At 40.2% G+C, this 14,526-nt stretch overlaps 1 long non-coding RNA gene across 2 annotated transcripts; it reads right to left on the bottom strand.

Annotated features, from left to right (window-relative positions):
• On the bottom strand, positions 409 to 3,378 carry LOC110435423. 2 transcript variants are annotated; one of them, XR_002453083.1, is made up of 4 exons: positions 3,060 to 3,378; positions 2,797 to 2,980; positions 2,388 to 2,499; positions 468 to 1,248 (listed from the first exon to the last, which is right to left on the bottom strand). It is a non-coding gene; the product is annotated as an uncharacterized LOC110435423 (long non-coding RNA). The 2 variants fall into 2 exon arrangements; XR_002453082.1 differs by having other exon boundaries at positions 409 to 2,499; positions 3,060 to 3,376.

The raw sequence follows: 14,526 nt of genomic DNA, 5'->3' as shown, positions 1-14,526 counted from the left end.
ACTGCGCTAATGGGTACCCAGGGTACTGATTATTATTCAGTACCCGAGCACCCAGGCTAGCCCGACGCTTCCCACTGCCGCGCCAGCGCAATGACCGAGCTTTTTCAATTTTCTTACTGCAAATTTTTTTCCCCTCCATTTTTCTTACATTGAATTCCCAATTTTTTCCCCTAGTTGATTTGGGGTCGGTTTTTTCCTTTTTTCTGGGAGTAGCTGTCGGTTTTATTTGTCTGATGCTGTTTTTTCCTGTTTTTGTTGGGGTCGATTTTGTTTCCTTTTCTCTATGTCATGGAGTAGTGGTAGGTACATAGCTTGATTGTGTATTATTTACTTATAATTTTTTGGAAGGTAGATTTTATATTGAGATAGTTGAGGCAATAAAAAAAGTCTCCAACAACAAATGAATCATACAAAGCATATTTCAATCCATATAAATCTTTTTTCACCAAAAACATATCTTGTTCAAGTAAATGAACCGTGAAAGAATGCAATACTCTTTGCACTCTGAATACACATAGTTTTGTAGCTCTGTCTATGTTATTCCACAAGATCACAGTAGAAATTTATGACAGCTAAATAACCTTTCATTGGGATCATAAATATTGGAGTTCCAACAACTCACACCAAATTGTATTACTTTTTTATCTGAATGAAAGCAAAAAAAACTAATGCATCCCTTTCTTCTCACACCCCTCTCTAATGTGGGCCAATTGCTTCACCTGTCTAAAAGAGTGGAACAAAAGAAAACATTATAAATGAATGATTATAACAGAGTATGTGATGCATAGATGGAAAATAAGTATGGGGCCTTCAAGATGACATAAATGGGAAATAAGTTTGCAAAAATAATTCAGTAAGCCAAGAATACATTATAGATGCTCTAGAAAATGGTGAAAATAGATATAGTTACTGAATTAAGGTATTATACTTACATACTAATATAATAAACAGATCCACTGGAAGTCTGGAACCATGGTGAGTAACTTGCAAAATGCCAAAGTAAAACAAAAAAAGGCCAAGTATTATAAGGTGTCTAGGCGCACACGCAGCTCTTGCCTAGACGCCTAGCCCCCTTTGAAACCATGATTATTTGTAGAGGATCCACAAATAATTCCAAATCAATCTATTATAGCACATGTAATGGAGGATATCAGAATTCTAATAGTTTATTAGAGGTAGGCCATGGAGAGACCTATATATTTGTGGTAATCAATTGAAAGCATCCATCCACATAAGAAGGGTTCTTGTCTGTAAAAAGAAAAACATAAAATTAGATTGAAAGAGAAATTAGACTGCTAGATGCACTGATTTGTGCTTTCTTAAATAACTAGCAAAACATCAATGAATTAACATTTTTAATGGGAAAAGGGAAATGTGAAATCTAGCAAAGAAAAGCAACTAAAGCTGGGAGGCGACACCAATAGCCCATGGAATGAGCACTAGGATTTCCAAAACCAGATGTTACTGCATAATTATAATTTGAACTACAGCCAAATGTATTAAAAGACTAACCTAGCCATGAATTCCACATTATTTAGGATCACTTCTTTCGTTTAAGACAATGACGTGTGTGTTCAAGGAAAAAATAAACTGCAACTTGACGGAACTCATGCTGAAATATTTGTTGAATGCAAAAGCAAATGAATCATGCTCATTTTAGATCTACAACATATACACATTTCTATCTTTTCCCTTATCACCTCTCATTCACTCGCTCTCTCCATCGCATATCCCTCTCTTAGGCCTCCATCACTCTCTATGTTCCCCATCATTCCCTCCCGACAAACTTTAGAATAATATTTAGAATTTTCAAACAGGGATCCCAAAACCATTCAACATTCAAATATATGCCAAGCAAAGATGTCCAATGATATAATATACCATGGCAATAATAAAAAGAACTTCAATGTATAGCCATGTTAAGATGTCAATTTGTCAACCTTACAAAGCAAAGTCTTGGTCAATCTTACAACATTCTTAATTGCTCATATTGCATTAACATGGCATTGTTGTTCTAGGATGATGAAGTTTCATCTCCAAATGAATACATTTCCTATTCTACTCACAATCTTTACAAGCCTGACAAAGAAAGGATTCTATTTTCACATCAGATACATGGAGCAAAATTACAGACCTATAAGGCTAAATGCCAATGAACAATACTACTAGAATAAGAATGGTGAAAAAATAAGTTAGAATGATTATCCAACACTACATAGATAAATAACACCTACTGAACCCAAACTGGTTGGGTGAATTAAATGTCTTCATGCAAATCACATTATTAGAGCAGTGTTGCTTCATTTCATATTTGTTTGAAGCCTTTGCTGAAGCCGAACAAACAAACTAGCTCTGAATCTGAACTAATGAGGTAGGATTTTATTCACCTTTGAGGCTTGGAGGTGCACACCACACTTAATATATACCAACTAGGAAGGGCAGTTTGGAACTCGAGCTTCTGCTTCATGACCATCTGCTTCATCCCTGCTGTTGCGCGAACTACTCACAGCCCAAAAAATCAATAAAAAATATCATTGGATCAGTTATCGATACACTAATTGATTCCATTAACTTACTAGCACAGCTTGATTCAGGACATGTAAAGAACACTAGTACTAGAGCTAGCAGTGCTGGATGTTACATCTACTCATGGGCTCATGGCAGGGGAAATAAAAAACAAACAAGGAGTGAAGTAAAAAAAATAGGAAGGGAATTCAGAGGGGAAGGAACTGGTGGATCGGGAGAGGATGCAGTAAATAAATCAACATGAAGACAGATCAAGCCAAATTATCTCACTTTTCCGATCGTACTTGGCAGGAGTCAATGGGTCATCACGAACTCGTTGTCCGGTGGCTCCTCGCCGATGTTGGGTGCTTCGTACTCGTCAGCGTCAAGCAATTCATTGCGGCTGGTGTCGGGAGAGGGGAAGCCAAGCGGAGCAGGACCTCCAGATCCGAGAAGACTTGCGACTCCTAATGACCTAACGCAAATCAAGAGAGAGGTTAGGGTTTGGGTGAGTAGAAAAGGGGCCAAAGGAGAGGCGGGTGCTGGGAATTCACCTAGCGTGGCACAATGGCGGAGTTGCGGAAGTGGCTGGCGGCGGTCCTCGGATTGGCCGCTTGGGCCTCCAGCGCGGTAGCACCTAGTCAGCCATGGACTCCAGAGAAACAACACTGCATCGTCCGAGAGGATGGGGCGGACCGAAGGTAGGGCGCCGCGACGAGCACGGGGCGGCGAGGGCAGCAGTGAGGCGCGGCGCCGGCCGGTGCGGGGCAGCGCCGACAGTAGTGTGGGCGGAATGGGCATGAAAATTGGAACTGCAAGTAAATCGTGGGTGTGGGTGCGGGAAGCTTCGGAGCTGCTATGCCACTCGAGCTCTTGGGTGGGTGGGCTGGGCGTGTGAGCCGGAAGGCCCGAACGGCGGGGTAGATCTATTTGCCTGCCCATCAATAGAACGTTGGGTACTGAATAGTTATTTAGTACCCAGGGTACCATATAGAAATACTATATATATATATATATATATATATATATATATATATATATATGATTTTCTGCATCATATTCAAGTGGTGAATCAATTCTAATTACTAATAAAAAATCACAAGTCCAACATAGGAAGCTGCTAAGTTAGCTGCCGGGACACCTGGGAGATTTAGTGGTAGTGTTGCCTGTCCACCATGCTTGCTTAAAGGCTCTTCTGAATGATCTTATATATGAAGTTGAAACTTTTGGTGATCCAATAGTTGATTCACAGGTATCAAAATCCAAATAGTCAAGAAAAAGGGACACTAATACTCTAGCAATAGAATTGATGAGTAATATGCTAACTGCTAATAACGTGACTTGGCCATAGTGTTGGCTAGAAGGTATTAGAAGTGAGCATATCAATCTTTAATTCTCTTGCCAGAGTATCAGTGTCCCTTTTTCTTCACCGTAAAGATTTACTTCCTTTAAATCAATTCTTGGATCCACGAAAGTTAGAACTCTGGATATTGCGAAAAGAATTATGCAGAGGGAAAGGTGAACGTGAGGCAGGACTAACCACTACATCTCCCATTTTTCTTGGCTACTACCTTAGCAGCTCCCCATGTTGAAGTAGTTTAAATTGGAATAGATAGACATGTTTTCTTCATTAGTATTTAGACATGATTCACCATTCGAATATGACATGAAACACTAGCAGGTGATTTCATCTATGGTGGAGTGTGATTCCAGTAGTGTTCGATGTCATTTTGGTTTACATGAATTGGCTATGGTTTACTGACAAATTTTTAGTCACTCTACTTATAGATATTTTTTTGGCACAATTCAAATTGAAATTGAATAACTACAATTTTATAGTATTTAATTGTGTAAGTTAAAATGAAACCTGCATATCTAGCTCCACCCTTACTAAAGTTTTGAAATATTTGAGGTTCACTAAGTAAATAAATTTGAGTTAAGAAGAAACACAAATTGAATTATTTGCCAAGATTTTGCTACAAGTGCTATAGTTTTAGCAATAACATATGCCATACTTTGCAAGTGGATATTACTACAAATGTGCCCATGCTCCTGCACCCTTTGTAATTGGGAATATTTTGTGCCCATTTGCCCACACAGTAGCATCTCCTAATGGTTATTGCCTCATGTCTTCACTGTTCAGGTAAGTATATTGTTATTCCGATTTAATGTTGTGTTCTATTATTTTATATTTTTAGAAGATCTTTTTTTAGAGTTTGAGGGCAAATTGCCCCGGCCTTTCATCTACGACATAAGTTTGATATATATATATATATATATATATATATATATATATATATATATATATATATATATGATTTTCTGCATCATATTCAAGTGGTGAATCAATTCTAATTACTAATAAAAAATCACAAGTCCAACATAGGAAGCTGCTAAGTTAGCTGCCGGGACACCTGGGAGATTTAGTGGTAGTGTTGCCTGTCCACCATGCTTGCTTAAAGGCTCTTCTGAATGATTTTATATATGAAGTTGAAACTTTTGGTGATCCAATAGTTGATTCACAGGTATCAAAATCCAAATAGTCAAGAAAAAGGGACACTAATACTCTAGCAATAGAATTGATGAGTAATATGCTAACTGCTAATAACGTGACTTGGCCATAGTGTTGGCTAGAAGGTATTAGAAGTGAGCATATCAATCTTTAATTCTCTTGCCAGAGTATCAGTGTCCCTTTTTCTTCACCGTAAAGATTTACTTCCTTTAAATCAATTCTTGGATCCACGAAAGTTAGAACTCTGGATATTGCGAAAAGAATTATGCAGAGGGAAAGGTGAACGTGAGGCAGGACTAACCACTACATCTCCCATTTTTCTTGGCTACTACCTTAGCAGCTCCCCATGTTGAAGTAGTTTAAATTGGAAGAGATAGGCATGTTTTCTTCATTAGTATTTAGACAAGATTCACCATTCGAATATGACATGAAACACTAGCAGGTGAATTCATCTGTAGTGGAGTGTGATTCCAGTAGTGTTCGATGTCATTTTGGTTTACATGAATTGGCCATGGTTTACTGACAAATTTTTAGTCACTCTACTTTTAGATATTTTTTGGCACAATTCAAATTGAAATTGAATAACTACAATTTTACAGTATTTAATTGTGTAAGTAAAAATGAAACCTGCATATCAAGCTCCAGCCTTACTAAAGTTTTGAATATTTGAGGTTTACTAAGTAGATAAATTTGAGTTAAGAAGAAACACAAATTGAATTATTTGCCAAGATTTTGCTACAAGTGCTATAGTTGTAGCAATAACATATGCCATACTTTGCAAGTGGATATTACTACAAACGTGCCCATGCTCCAGCATCCTTTGTAATGGGGAATATTTTGTGCCCATTTGCCCAGACAGTAGCATCTCCTAATGGTTATTGCCTCATGTCTTCACTGTTCAGGTACGTATATCATTATTCTGATTTATTGTTGTCTTCTATTATTTTATATTTTTAGAAGATCTTTTTTAGAGTTCAAGGGAAAATTTCCCCGGGCTTTCATCTACGACATATGTTATATATATACGCATATGTTTTTAGTCGGGTACAACTTTATATATATATATATATATATATATATGCATTTCTAGTGATGTACCAATCTGGCCACCACTGGTTGCTCCCAGCCTTGCAGACAAATAAAACTTGACTTAATGCATTTAGTTGTGTTGCTAATGATACAAAGAACAGCATGTAAATCCTTCATGCACATATTTAACAAGCGATGGGCTAGCATGGGAATACCATGAAAAATGAGGAGGATCGCTTGCTATTTAATACCTCTTGTAGCATTTCTATCCATTATGGCATGAAGAAAGTTTTATTTTTAACCCTTTGTAAATAATATTTTGAAAACATTCTGGCCTAAAATTATCTTTAGATATGACCCGTTTGGCCACACTAGTCTATGTACCGTGGAAAGACAACTGTAATGCACCATATGCATTTTTTAGATCTAATCCATACTCAGTCAGGAATGAGGTGGGCTAGCTTGCTCTTTCTGCTCCAAAGGGTGTGTTGTGACAACTCTTGTTTTTCACACTAGAGGGATTGATGTGGCGGGCTGCTGCTAGTGTTTTCCAGATGCATTTTCTCCCATCTAAATTAATTATTAGCAATAGAAAAAAATTCCACAGAACTTGACACGTGCACACTATATAAAGTGCAATGTTCAAATTATTAATATAAATAAGGTCAAGTGTATCTTGAATCATCTAATTCCAAAGTAGGACATATGTTATTGGTACGAGGAGGGCACTGCTTGCAGTTCCATGTCTTGACATAATAATTCAGTTTGCTTTTGTTCTTCACTCCAATTTAGCAAGTTAATGAGAACCAAACGTTTCTAGACCTTGGTAGCATTGTGGCTAGATATGCAGGCTGGTGTTATACTTTAACTATAACTACATCATTAAATGTTATAAAATCAAAGTTATTCAAGTTTGAATTAGGGCTAAAAATATGGCTGACTTGGCTGAGTCAAGACCTCTTATTGACCCATCCCTATTTCATGCAAATTAAAATGAGGCGGAATATTCAGGATATCATTAGGACTATTAGCTTGGAAGGGGGGCTATCAGGTCGCTAGCTTTTGGTCGCTTTTAAAATTTCCTGTGGTGAGTCTGTAACTTATATAGTTTCTAGGGGGTGGTGTGTGGGTTGGGTCTCTTTGACCTGTGTAACTTTCTATCTTAATGAAATAACACACAGTTCTCTTGCGTTGTTCGAAAATAATGACATTAAACACCATAGGGAGGACATTCTACTGATAAATTCATCTGATGATTTTCTACATCATATTCAAGTGGTGAATCAATTCTAATTACTAATAAAAATCACAAGTCCGACATAGGAAGCTGCTAAGTTAGCTGCCGGGACACCTGGGAGATTTAGTGGTAGTGTTGCCTGTCCACCATGCTTGCTTAAAGGCTCTTTTGAATGATCTTATATATGAAGTTGAAACTTTTGGTGATCCAATAGTTGATTCACAGGTATCAAAATCCAAATAGTCAAGAAAAAGGGACACTAATACTCTAGCAATAGAATTGATGAGTAATAAGCTTACTGCTAATAAGATGACTTGGCCATAGTGTTGGCTAGAAGGTATTAGAAGTGAGCATATCAATCTTTAATTCTCTTGCCAGAGTATCAGTGTCCCTTTTTCTTCACCGTATAGATTTACTTTCTTTAAATCAATTCTTGGGTCCATGAAAGTTGGAACTCTGGATATTGCAAAAAGAACTATGCAGAGGGAAAGGTGAACGTGAGGCAAGACTAACCACTACATCTCCCATTTTTCTTGGCTACTACCTTAGCAGCTCCCCATGTTGAAGTAGTTTAAATTGGAATAGGTAGACATGTTTTCTTCATTAGTATTTAGACAAGATTCACCATTCGAATATGACATGAAACACTAGCAGGTGAATTCATCTGTGGTGGATTGTGATTCCAGTAGTGTTCGATGTCGTTTTGGTTTACATGAATTGACTATGGTTTACTGACAAATTTTTAGTCACTCTACTTATAGATATTTTTTGGCACAATTCAAATTGAAATTGAATAACTACAATTTTACAGTATTTAATTGTGTAAGTTAAAATGAAACCTGCATATCAAGCTCCAGCCTTACTAAAGTTTTGAAATATTTGAGGTTCACTAAGTAAATAAATTTGAGTTAAGAAGAAACACAAATTGAATTATTTGCCAAGATTGTGCTATAAGTGCTATAGTTTTAGCAATAACATATGCCATACTTTGCAAGTGGATATTACTACAAATGTGCCCATGCTCCTGCACCCTTTGTAATGGGGAATATTTTGTGCCCATTTGCCCAGACAGTAGCATCTCCTAATGGTTATTGCCTCATGTCCTCCTGTTCAGGTATGTATGTTGTTACATCGATTCATTGTTGTGTTCTATTATTTTAGTTTTTTATAAAATCTTTTTTAGATTTCGAGGGTAAATCACTCCGTCCTTTCAAATATCATCAAAATACCAAGAGTTATTACAGCACAGTGTTTAAGCCAAAGTTGCATTGTCCACCAGGACTGAAAGAACCGAAACTACCAGGAGACTAAACAGTACCTGACAGCCAACAACATGCTTCCGGGAACACCACCAAGATTACTCAATAGAGATATTCAGCAAGCTCCACCAGGGTGTCTTCTCCGTCTTTGGACCAGCTTCAAACTCTCCAGCCAAAGTGTTAACAAGTGATCAGGTGGTCTCTCCAGATTCTCGCAGAAATATTTTGGATTCAGATTCTCTATGGAAATGTTTCTCTGGCGATTAAGAATCGCTTTGCAGAATCATTTGGCTACCTGGCTAGATTCTTTGAAACTAGAACTATAATTAGGGGAAACTAGGATCTGGTTGTTTATTTTTGCTAGTACAAAAATGAGAATTGGTTCCAACCGTTTCTCCTTGAGAATTTGAAACCTCTCGTACTCTTTGGCTGGTATTCTGTTGAGCAACTGAAATATTTCATGGTGCCATGCACTTAGATGTTCCTCATTAAGTCACACTAACACCACAAATGCAGACTTTTTAATCGCCATATCGAACATCTTGTAGTCATAGAGTTGCTCCATGACATTCAACTTTCTACCAGCACTAGAATCCCCTAACTTGGCCTCTAGTGCTTCCCACATATCTTTGACTGTACACAGGCGCCATATGTAAACATCAATAATATTGTTAGCCAGCATGCTTATTATTGTACACGTTATTAGATATCAGACCACGTGAACCTCAACTGAGGTATGTAGTCCAACAAGTCGATTAGTGGTGCTTTGTACCATCAACATGTAAAATGGAACATCATTCATGGAGATTGGATGGCTTTTAGCCCTCAGAGACTTAGGATCTATATTGGTTCGGGGCAATGTTCCTTATGTATATATAATTAGGATTCGATCGTCTTCTTGAGCACCAAGGGCTCAATGTTTGTACTAGGTGGTGTTGAAAATCTTCAATTTGCTTGACCGAGTAAAGCTGCCACCCTTGGCTGACACTTAACCAATCATTCCCTAGTAACACCACCTGTGGTAACTATTCTAGTAACCCTTCATCCAGGATCATGTCACATAATCACACATATAGCTCACACAAGTTTATTTAACAGACAATGTAGCCAACTCCAAAAAAAACTCTTTACAACACATGTCTAGAGGGGTACATTATTCACAAATTAAGGGTTCAACATCAAACCACAATAGCCTACAACAACAGTATAGCAACTGTGATGGTCCTGCTTGGAGGGGCTAGATTGAGGGGCAGCTAAGGTAGGGAGATCGACGGTGTGAGGGCTAGATGGCAGTGGAAAAGAGCCGTGCTAGCTACTGTGGTGGACGAGGGGTGGCTTAGGGCAGTGAGGGCGCATGGGCAAGGGGAGGGTGGTAAAGAGAGAAAGACAGGGAGAGGGGGGAGGAAGGGTTTAAAGATATTCTTGCTTGGATTGAAATAGTTACTATGCCCCTATGTTTAGAGTCCCTATAGGACTAGCACAACAATAAAACTATGGAAGGAGTCCTTATAGATTTGGACTTCCTTTCCTAAAGCAAAAACTCTATCCTATTTTCTAAAAAATCACAAATCCTTTTCCTAAACAATTATCTACTTATTTGTCCTATTTTATTCTAAACCTTTATTCCTAATCCATATAGAATGCGGAGGTGGTGGTGGTCCGCCCGCTGGACTTCCACCAGCCCGCTAGGGCTAATGTGGGGGTCCGAATCGGACGTGTGACATCTCCCCCCTTCTCCACTCGGCACGTCCTTGTGCTAAATCATCATCTAGTTGTCGATGCTAGGAGATGGTGGATGTGTTCTGGGACCTGTTCAATATGAGTAGAGGGCCTTGCAAAACTCCCATGGATAGCAGATTGCCGTGGTCATGGTCGTGGCGAATCCAAAACAATATTGGAGGTTGCCGATGTAGCTGTAGAACTAGTAGTCATGAGTTCCTATGGCCGTCGTAGGGAAGAGCTGCTGCTGTGCTCGTACAGGGGTCAACCTTGGGATGCTAGCATCAAGGTCAAAGTGATGCATGCCCTGTGGAGGTTGCTCCAAACCCCATATCTGATTGCCTAAGCTTGGGAGGATGTAGCTGGGCACTCAATGACAGATGGTAGAAGGTACATGCATAGGACGTGTTTGTTAGGAGCATCTTGACAAACATGAAGTCAACACCATTGATGTTGATGATGACATTGTCATTGTCATTGGCGATCATGCATTGGCAGCCCATGTTGTCGAAGAAGGTGACCCTTGCTGATAGCAGGGTGCCCCTAGGCCAAGGGCGAGTGAGCAATATGTGCATTGGTGTAGTATGGAAACCAAATGCTAGATAGTTGAGGTTGTTGACGCGACCACCAATGAGTAGTGCTTCTATGAGGGATAGAAGTAGTGGTGATGTTGCTGGTGTGTAGAGGTGCCCATTGAAGAGGATGAAGCCGATGTCATTGACCATGCTCAGGCCTCTGTCTTGTTGATGGTGTTGTTTGCGATGTCGCGCCACTCCGGTTCATGCAAGGTTGCTTGACAGAGGGCATCGAAGACTTCTGCCCACATGCTGATGTGGCTGAGGCAGTTGGGTCATCGAGGCCTCGTCTCTTGGCTCAGGAGGCAACCGGTGAGTGGCGGTGGTGACTGTGACTGTGGCCGCTGGGTGGTCGGTCCGGGTGACGTCATGGCCAATGGCAATGCTGGTGCAGGGAGGGCGAGGGGCTGCTCTAGAGCTCGGCAGTCAAGGATGCTGGAGAAAGTGACCAAGTGAGTGCCCCGCTGAAATTGCATCTCCATGGATGCAAAATTCCAAAGGGTGTTGCCACTGTCGATGAGCCATGGTGTGCCCAAGATGATGTTGATATTGTCACCGATCCTGAGGAGGAAGGCGTCTATGTGGAACGTCTCGCTGTTGATCCACAGCGGGACGTTGAAGCAGGCTCCTCGGCAGGAAAGCTTCGTGCCGCTGTCAACGAGCACCGTGGTGGCAATGCGGTGCTCTGCTAGACCCATGAGGCGGACGGTGCTTGAGTTGATGAAGTTGTGGGTGGCGCCCCATGTCAACAAGGATGCGGACACCTTGCCCAAGGATGGCTAGCTCCGGCCAGTAGCATGGTGCATCCTCCATGTGCCCCTGAGTTCAGGGCACATGTTAGCATCATCAGCCTGCCGTCGGTGTCAATGGTTCCATTCCGGGCGGCTGTGTCCATGCCGATCAAATCACCCTTGAATAACTTGAGTTGGTCCTTAATGGCATAAAGAAAACTTTATTTTTTAACCCATTGCAAATAATATTTTAAAATATTCTACACTAAAATATTTCAGATCTAACCCATTTGGCTGCTAGTCCATGTGGCGTGGTAAGAAAGCGGTGCTGCTCCACAAGCATTGGCGTGTCAAATTTGCCATGCTGGTGAGGCACGGTGACGTGGTGGTTCCTGACTTCCTGCTGCACCAAAGGGCGTAGTGTGAGAACTCATGTTTATTACAATAGAGATATTGGTGGATGCATTTTTGTCCATCTAAATAAGTTAGTAACCGAACAGAAATTTCCATGACATGTGCAATATTCAAAGTATAACGTTCTGTTTATTGATATACATAAGGCCAAGTGCTATATATTTTGAAATATCTAATTCCGAAGTACAGAAAGTGTTATTGGTGTGACAAGAGCACTCGCAGTTCCAAGTCTTGGGATAATAATTCGGTTTGCTCTTGTTCTTCACTCCAATTTAGCAAGTTAGAGAATCAAATGTTTCTAGACTTCGATAGCATTGTGGCTTCATATCAGCGGTGTTATACTTTAACTATAATTACATCATAAATTGTTATAAAATCAAAGTTATTCCAGTTTCAACTAGGGCAAAAAAAAACATGGCGGACTTGTGCGAGTCAGGATTTTTCATTGACCCATGCCCTTTTCATGCAAAACAAAATGACATTCAACACCATCAGGATGACATTCCATTGATAAATTCACCTGATGATTTTTCTACATCATATTCAAATGGTGAATCAATTCTAACTACTAATGAAAAACTCACATTTCTGACATAGGAAGCTGATATGTTAGTTGCCAAGACAATTGGGAGATGTAGTGATAGTTTCTGCCTGAGGTTCACCATTCTCTCTTGAAGGTTCTTTTTACTGATCTTATATATGGAGTTGAAACTTTTGATGATACAATAGTTGATTCAAAGGTATCAGCATCCAGATAGTAAGAAAAAGGGACAGTAATACTCTAACAATAGAAGTAGAGATTAATAAGCTAACCGCTAATAACTTGACTTGGCTAAAGTGTTGGCTAGAGGGTATTAGAAGTGAGCGTATCAATCATTAATTAGTTCTCTTGTTAGAGTATCAATGTCCCTTTTTCTTCACCATATGGATTTTAGTTTCTTTAATAACTAGAAGAATACCCCGCGCGTTGCTGCGGGGATTCCAGATAATTTAAAAAAATTAGACTATTTATACTTATAGTTATATGGATGAAACTATCTTAAATTAATTTTGATGAATAGTTTGGCTGGCCAACTAAATGCATGTTAGTAGATGAAGAGATAACTATCATAATTATATGTGCTAGTTGGCTATAATTGCAAGTTCTAGTGCATTGTTGATGTGGATAGCTTGCATGTTGAGAGAATTCTCTAGTGGGGTTTAGCTTTATAAGAGTATAAGATTCTTGGATCCACAAAGATTGCATCTCTAGATACAAGATTAATGAAAAGAACTTTCAAGAGGAAAAGGTGGACCTTATGTAGGACTAAACCACTACATCTCCGAAGTGTCTAGGCTGCTACCTAAGCAGCTTCCTGTGTTGAAGTAGTTTAAACTGGAATATACAGATGCAATTTCTTCATTTGTATTTAGACAGAATTCATCATTCGAATTATATTCAAAAAACAATTCACCATTCGAATATGTCATGGAAACACTAGCAGGTGAATTCATGTGTGGTGTTTGATTCTGGATGTCATTTTGATTCACATGAATTTGCTATGGGCTACTGAGAAATTTTGAGTCACTCAACTTACACAGAATAACTTCAATTTTACTATAGTTATTTATGTAAGTTAAAACAGAATATCATGCTGCAGCCCTATCAGAATTTTGAAATGTTTGAGGCTCACTAGCTAAAATAAATTTGAGTTAACTAGGAACCCAAATTGAATCATTTTCCAAGATTTGGGAACTGCAAGTGCTCTCACTGTAGCAATAACACATGCCCTACTTTGCAAGTTGAGATTACTACAAACATGCCCGTGCACCTCCCTTTGTAATGGGCCATCAGAATCTAAACCTCTGCTTGCCTGGAACTAAGTCAAAGTTCGATGCTCAGGTCTGTATATTCTAACATCATACCTGGCTTTCGGGTGTTTCACCCTGTTCTAGCACATGATTTTTTCGAGCATATGATGAAGATCCAACGGCTTGCACCCTTCTTCTACCTCCGGTCGCACCCAGCTCCGCCCTGCTGACGGACGAGCGCACCACCGCCGCCGCTCACCCAGCCGCCAGCACGCAACCTGTCTCTCCTCCGGTTACTCCTTAGCATAGATCACAAATCATAAATCACAGATCACAAGAAACAATTTTTTTCTATGGAAGGACAAGGGCAAAGGTTGGGGTTGAGGCTCGCCGGAACCCTAACCAGGAGAAGAAGACCTACCTCGCCAGATCCACCATGGACGGAGCTAGATCCGCCATGGCTAGGGCCAGATCCGCCATGGCCGGCGAGCTCACACGCAGGTGGGGGCACGAGCGCGGGTGGGGATCGTGGTGGAGGTCGCCGGGGAGGAGCTTGTCCAGCGTCGGGGGAGAGAGAGAGAGAGAGAGAGAGAGAGAGAGAGAGAGAGATAGGCTCGGACGCCGGCAAGAGCTCGCCGGGCAGGCACCGCGTCGGGGAGGGCGCATCGGGAGGCCGAGTGGGCGAGAGGAGTCCGTTCGCTTCCTTTTAGAATTGGAAGTTGGGTATGGCCCTACATGTCAGAGAAACACTCAA

Source organism: Sorghum bicolor, chromosome 5 (genome assembly GCF_000003195.3).
Source record: "Sorghum bicolor cultivar BTx623 chromosome 5, Sorghum_bicolor_NCBIv3, whole genome shotgun sequence".
In the NCBI taxonomy this organism is placed as follows: Eukaryota; Viridiplantae; Streptophyta; class Magnoliopsida; order Poales; family Poaceae; genus Sorghum; species Sorghum bicolor.
Note: the sequence above shows the minus strand (reverse complement) of the source record. Positions and strands in the feature narration are given on the sequence as shown.